Genomic DNA, 7040 nt, shown 5'->3' on the forward strand with positions numbered 1-7040 from the left:
GACGACTGCGGCCGTTTACCATCCCCCATGGTGGGGGCCGGAGGCATCCACGTAGAATGCATAGTGGCATTCACATGCGAATGCATCACGAATACATCACGTGCGATGCGCGTGGTGAAGAAGTCAAGTTACCAAAAGAACGTCTGCAATACAATTTTTTGTTACCGGAATGCTATCGAATAAAACAGAAAAGGAGCTCATGCGTCGGCCGGGAATCGAACCCGGGCCACCCGCGTGGCAAGCGAGTATTCTACCACTGAACCACCGACGCCTGGATGCTGCAACGACTTCGCCCATAAGACTGCCGTCTGCGCAACTCGCTCAGGCGGTTCTCCACCGACATCCCTGGGACGCATGTGCCTTGTAGAGACGCGAAGCCGTGCCTGACGACCGACGACTTCCTTCTTGAGTAAGCGCCAGGGGCTCCGGTTTTTCCGGCCACGTTCACTGGAGGGAAGATTCAGGCATTCAAGAGGAGCAATCTGGTCAGTCTTGCGGGCTTCGATAGTAGACATGCGTAGCGTAATTGAATGGGTATTTTAAAAGTGGCACTGCTGATTACTTAGAATTTCTGGGGCACCAGTAGCTTTTAAGGGTCCTGATTGTTCTGGCGCGTGCTATGCTAACGTTGTGTGAGTGAAGCGCAGTAATAACCGGAAAGATGTGTGAGATGACACATCAAAAAAATGCTGTCTATCTCGACGTTTAGAGGAGTTGTAAGCATCGAATATATTGTAGAAACGGCGTAGCGCATCATATAGGACGGGTCAGTGACAGTAGTTGACCCACTCAAGTCTTGGGCCTCCTTCATCAGTCACTTTCCAAGCTTTTTAGACCAAAAGAGGGCGCGCTTGGCTACATTGGACTACAGCCGACATAAGAAAAGTAGGTGATGCCAGATCACTCCATATATCGTAGTTGACTACGCCTATCCGTTCCTAACAACTAGATTTTCACTTTGCTGTCCTTGCCAACATTCACGCTGCAGGACGAATGGATGAGCGAAGATGAAGACGACATCCATCTGACAACGCAAAAGGCCGCAATATATACGCACCTGGTGCCATAGGCTGCGGTGATGGCCGAGATACGCCATACTCGGTTTGCCAGCGATCTTGCAAGTAAATTTACATAATGTTTTGCCTATTCTTACTGTGCATTTTAATATTTCTTTTCGTCCTTGTTTATGGCAGTTAATGCATGAGGTGTATTTTGCGGTTCCATTTTTACTGTTTTTTTTTTCTCCTGAGTTCTTGCAGTGTCACTGAAGCAGTTCAACAACTGTTAGATTTCTATTCTTTACCCTCCGGCTAAGTACCGCTCTGTCATGACGTACTGGCCATGACGTACTTAATAGCGTACTTAAAATGGCTCTCTCGCTGTATACAAACGTTTCTTTTATAAGCGGCTCACTGAGAGATTGCCCGCTGAGCTATGGCTGGAAAAAAACGTCCTTATTTTGTCCTTGACAACATGTCGCCTCTGTGATGTTCAAGAAATCATTGAGCATTCCATTACTTATTGTACAGACCACATACTGCTCTGGAATTTCCTACAGCGGACATTGATAAAAGTGATACCATTTTAAAGCATCTAAACCGACATGACGTGCAAGAACTTGTGTTTAGCCTGATAGGCTCATGATATTCATCGTCACATAGGGCGATCGAGGTTAAGCTTATCTGACTGTTCCCGCTGCAGATGGAAGTTGATGAAAAAGACGATGTCCACTGAACAGTAACACGCATTGTGATCGGCAGCGGTGATAGCATATCGCTCTTGTCTAGTGGACAGCGGAGCTGATCTCTTCGCGCCGCCGTGGACTCGAAATCCAGCCGCTGCACTGTTTATATTAATTCCGCAGCCACAAGTTCAGGGACGCCACAAGATTTATTGTTGAGTTTTACTTCGTCAAGTAGTAAAGTCGCACTGAAATAGAATTGGCTACTTATATTGTAGGATACCTTAATAAACTGGAGTCTATTGATAAAGCACTACATATGTTTCCTTATTGCACTGCATACCGCATGGAAAACTGCTATGATGGACAGCATTCTGAATTTCTTGTGTGAGTAAAATCTGATTTCAGCCGATTTATTGTTCATCTCACTGAGGTCTCGGCCCAGAGAGGATTCAATCCGGAGGGGGTGGTCCCTATTGATAATAATATTAATATGTGATGAAGTGCTCAGTTCTACCTCTATTTTAGTGCTTTGCGGCCTAGAAGCGTTTTGATTTCATCTTTTGCCACCCTCATTAAACGAACGGTCTGGTATGAAAAAGCCGGTCGAGCAGAGGGCAGATAATGTCGGAACGCTGCCCGCATATTTCCTGCATAATAAAATGCTCAAGCCCGTGACAATACATTTCTCACACCATGAAGCACTCGCTGTGATCCCGAACAGAAACAAGCACGACGTACTCAAGCGCGGTAGAAGCATTCAAAGCAAATGTAACATTGCAAAATGACAAAAGGGACGGACTAGCGCTGATAATTCACATTACCATTGGTGTAATCGCAATGGATTTTCCTCCTCTCTCACTTTCATTCCTAACAGCGAGCCCCACAGTAAACCATTTTTCTTGAAAGGGATTCCTGAAAACAAGAGCAACCAACGCTAAACACCATTTGCTAGAAGGATGACTTAGATCACTCCATCACGAGCGGTGCGCGTGGTGGAGAAGTGAGGTTACCGAAACAACGCCTGCAGCACAATTGTTTGCCACCGGAATGCTATCGAATAAAACAGAAAAAAAGCTGTTGCGTCGGCCGGGAATCGAACCCGGGCCTCCCGCGTGGCAGGCGAGTATTCTACCACTGAACCACCGACGCCTGGACGCTGCAAAGTTTCGCCCATAAGACTGCAGTCTGCGGAACTCGCTCAGCCGGTTCTCCACCGTCATACCTAGGACGCATGTGCCTTGTAGATACGCGAAGCCGTGCCTGCCGACCGACGACTTCCTTCTTGAGTAAACGCCAGGGGCTCCGGTTTTTCCGGCCACGTTCACCGGAGGGGAGATTCAGGTATTCAAGAGGACCAATCTGGTCAGTCTAGCGGGCTTCGATAGTAGACATGCGTAACGTAATTGAATGGGTATTTTAAAAGTGGCACTGCTGATTACTTAGAATTTCTGGGCGCCAGTAGCTTTCAAGCGTCCTGATTGTTCTAGTGCGTACTATGCTAACGTTGTGTGAGTGAAGCACAGTAATAACCCGGAAAAATATGTTAGATGAAACAACAAAAAAATGCAGTCTATATCGTCGTTGAGAGCAGATGTAAACTACGAATGCATCGTAGAAACGGCGCAGCGCATCATATAGGACGGCTCATAGACGGTGGTTGACCCACTGAAATCTTGGGCCTCCTTCATCAGTCACTTTCCAAGCTTTTCAGACCAAGAGAGGGCGCGCTTGGCTACATTTGACCACAGCCGACATAAGAAAAGTAGGTGATGCCAGATCACTCCATAAATCGCGGTTGACTGCGCCTATCCGTTTCTAACAACTTGTTTTTCACTTAGCCGTCCTCGCCAACATCCACGCTGCAGGACGAATGGATGAGCGAAGATGAAGACGACATCCATCTGACAACGCAACAGGCCGCCATATATACGCACCTGGTGCCATAGGCTGCGGTGATGGCCGAGATACGCCATACTCGGAAGTGCCTGCGTACTTGCAAGTAAACTTACACAATGTTTTGCCTATTCTTACTGTGCACTTTAATATTTCTAATCGTCCTTGTTTATGACAGTTAATGCATCAGGTCTATTTTGTGGCTCCATTTTTACTGGTTTTCTTTTCTCCTGAAATCTTGCAGTGTCACTGAAGCAGTTCAACAACGGTTAGATTTCTATTCTTTAACCTCCGGCTATGTACCGCTCTGCCATGACGCACTGGCCATGACGTACTTAATAGCATACGTAAAATGGCTCTCTCGATCTATACAACCATTTCTTTTATAAGCGGCTCACTGAGAGATTGCCTGGTGAGCTATGGCTGGAAAAAAAGTCCTTATTTTGTCCTTGACAAAATGTCGCCTCTGTGATGTTCCAGAAATCATTGAGCATTCCATTACTTATTGTACAAACCACATACCGCTCTGGGATGTCCTACAGCAGACATTGATAAGATTTTAAAACATCTAAACCGACATGACGTGCAAGAACTTGTGTTTAACCTGGTTGGCTCATGATTTTGCTTTGCTGGGTCGTCGTCAACTAGAGCGATTGAAGTTAAGCTGATCTGACTGTTCCCGCTGCAGATGGAAGTTGATGAACAAGACGACGTCCACTGAACAGTAACACGCATTGTGATCAGCAGCGGTGATAGCATATCGCTCTTGTCTAGTGGACAGCGGAGCTGATCTGTTCGCGCCGCCGTGAACTCCAAGTCCAGCCGCGGCACTGTTTATATTAATTCCGCAGCCACAAGTTCAGGGACGTCTGATGCTTTTTGTTGAGATTTACTCCGTGAAGTAGTACATTCGCACTGAAATTGAACTGACCACTTATATTGTATGAAAAATTAATGAAGTGCAGTATGTTGATAAAGCCCTACATATGTTTCCTTATTGCACTGCATACCGCATGGAAAACTGCTATGATGGACAGGCATTTCGAATTTCTTGTGTGGGCAAAATCTGATTTCAGCCGAATGATTGTTCATCTCGCTGAGATGTCTCCCCAGAGAGGATACAATCGGTAGAGGGGGAAACTCTATTGACAACAATAATAACAGTAATATCTGATGATGTGCTCAATTCTATCTCCATTGTAGTGCTTTGCTGCCTAGAAGGGTTTTGATTTCATCTGGATTTCTTCTTGCTTCTTAAACATTTTGCGAATAGTTTATATACACAGAACATTAATTTACTGTAATAAATACCATGTTTAAGTGTGTCCCGGGAGGCCTAAGGCGGCGATAATAGAGGCTGATAAGTTTGTATCACCGCCGTTCCAAATCCCGCTCGCGGCAGATTTTGATGCTGGTGACCGTTTTGACAGAAAGTTTCAGAATATTTGGATAAGTTCGGCCTTATATGTTCAAATGAAACTTCTTCCTCATATTCGACGTATTCAATGTTCCCCTCATATTCGATGTTCGCCTTATATGTCGACAATAGTAGAGGAAGTATTTCGTGCTTAAAACACGCTTTCCTTTCTTCTAGGGGTAGACTTTTATTGCCCTGCCCTTACACAAAGCAATACGAACCAGCCAGGCAAACCAGCCGCGTCCAGTTTACTGCATGCTTGTATCCAAAGGGAGCCCTGCCAGCAAAACGGCGGTTGATCAGCTTATCTGGACATAGGCTGCCTTAGGCTTTGGCTGCCTGTGGCTGCCTTTGGATTGTCCTTGCACACTGTTATCGGGAGAGAGCTTGGCAGTTACTTGTATGCGCTATCTGCGTCTAGCGCATAATCGCCATTGTTGCCCACGCGCCATAAAATCCGATCCAGCAACACTGCATTCGCATCTCTGTTTTAGGATGTTTGGCGAGACGGCCAGTTGCAAGGCACCCGTTAACGCGAGTGAAACCTTGTGAGCATCCCACTTATTAATTCACTGCAGTAGAACAGTTGAGACCCAAAGCATTTATATCCTAGTTTGTTCCACGCCAAAGACTCCTTTGTAGAGAACATGCGGTCGATTGAACGAATTCCTGGTCCAAATCATGACGTGCTATGAGGTGTCTTGAAAACATTTATTCGCTAATGCTTTGCCTTCTGCTCTTGCTAATGCTCTACTAAGGGCGTATAGCGGAAAACTGTTTCCAACGCCATAGCTCGACATAACTGAAAACTGCAAGGTTCTGCTGTCGGTCTATTAGGGACGTTATTAGGGACGTCTGCAAAAAATAAAACTACTAAACAAAGCTAGTAAAAAATATTTCACTCCGCCGCCGAACCGATTATCTGAATAGCTCAAAGATTTTTGGCGGCCGTTTTTGAGGCGGGGGACACTGGCTGGACTTCAGTTACAGCCCCAGTCAAAGCCCAAGGGGTTTGATTTTGAGGCCTCCAGTCAGCCTCGTTACGCATCCTCAGCGACCGCAATCTCACAAAAGAGGAATGGCTATACGTCCTTAATTTTCCCAAGCTTTGGACTGCTAGATGTGCTTAGTGAGCCGTGCTAAACAGCTTAGAAGCAAACCCCTCGCACTGTATACTTTTGACGCGGCCAGTACGTATGCGCTATTTGAGGAACCAATCATCATAGCATGAATATACTTCCAGTTCCTATGCGTACTTTACGTAGCAATTGCACTATATTTCCTGTAACTTGTTTTCTAAAACAGCCTGCATAAAAGTGCGCTTTAATTGTTCCTGACTTTCCGCAGTACCACCGGGTACCTACAGGTGACACAATGGCTACAAGATTTTGTCCTGCCTGGCACTCGGCTTATTTAGGGTGAAAAGATTGGAGAAAGGTGTTTAACCCCACCTTGAATGGACTGAAAAAAACCTTGTGCCATGGCGCTCTTTGGCCACAGGTGCCCTGGCGGCATTAGGAATCATGATAATCTTCATCTTCAATTCTTCCTGAGTTTGCCAGAGTTCTGCTCGGTTCTTAAAACAATGAATAGACGGTAAATGCATACCTACGTTTAATAAATTACATAAATATTTACAACTACATTCAATCCACTATGGTAGAAATGTTACACCATAATTAACAGGAAAGCTGCTCCCGCCTCTCTTCGTGACTGCTCCAGGCTGCACGCATGTGCCTAGGAAGCCGAGCAGCTCTCTCTGGGCAGCCTCTGCAAGTGAGAAAGAAATAAAAGGCGGTGGTAAGTGAACTTGTTTGGCTGAAATTAAAATCACTCAAACGTTGTTTTCAAGATTGGAAACTCCAGATCAGCGCTGTCACATGGTGCAGCATAATACAGAGCTACACACAGAAGCATAGTTTTCTTCCGAATGAGGATCCCTCCGAAATTTTGGTTCCAGCATAATGGGGCAATGCTTTCCGGTTTACGACCGTGTCCGCTTTTCTTTATCTTGGATTTGGTTTTAACAGAACTGGTGGTAACTTA

The 7040-nt window shown here is 45.6% G+C and overlaps 2 non-coding genes across 2 annotated transcripts; both read right to left on the reverse strand.

The window, feature by feature from the left end:
• Window positions 1-200: 200 nt before the first annotated feature.
• On the reverse strand, window positions 201-271 carry TRNAG-GCC (transfer RNA glycine (anticodon GCC)). Its single transcript has one exon. It is a non-coding gene; the product is annotated as a tRNA-Gly (tRNA).
• A 2491-nt stretch (window positions 272-2762) lies between these two features.
• TRNAG-GCC (transfer RNA glycine (anticodon GCC)) lies at window positions 2763-2833 on the reverse strand. Its single transcript has one exon. It is a non-coding gene; the product is annotated as a tRNA-Gly (tRNA).
• Between the last annotated feature and the right edge of the window lie 4207 nt (window positions 2834-7040).

Source organism: Amblyomma mixtum, chromosome 3 (assembly GCF_055824585.1).
Source record: "Amblyomma mixtum isolate Tamu chromosome 3, ASM5582458v1, whole genome shotgun sequence".
NCBI lineage: Eukaryota > Metazoa > Arthropoda > Arachnida > Ixodida > Ixodidae > Amblyomma > Amblyomma mixtum.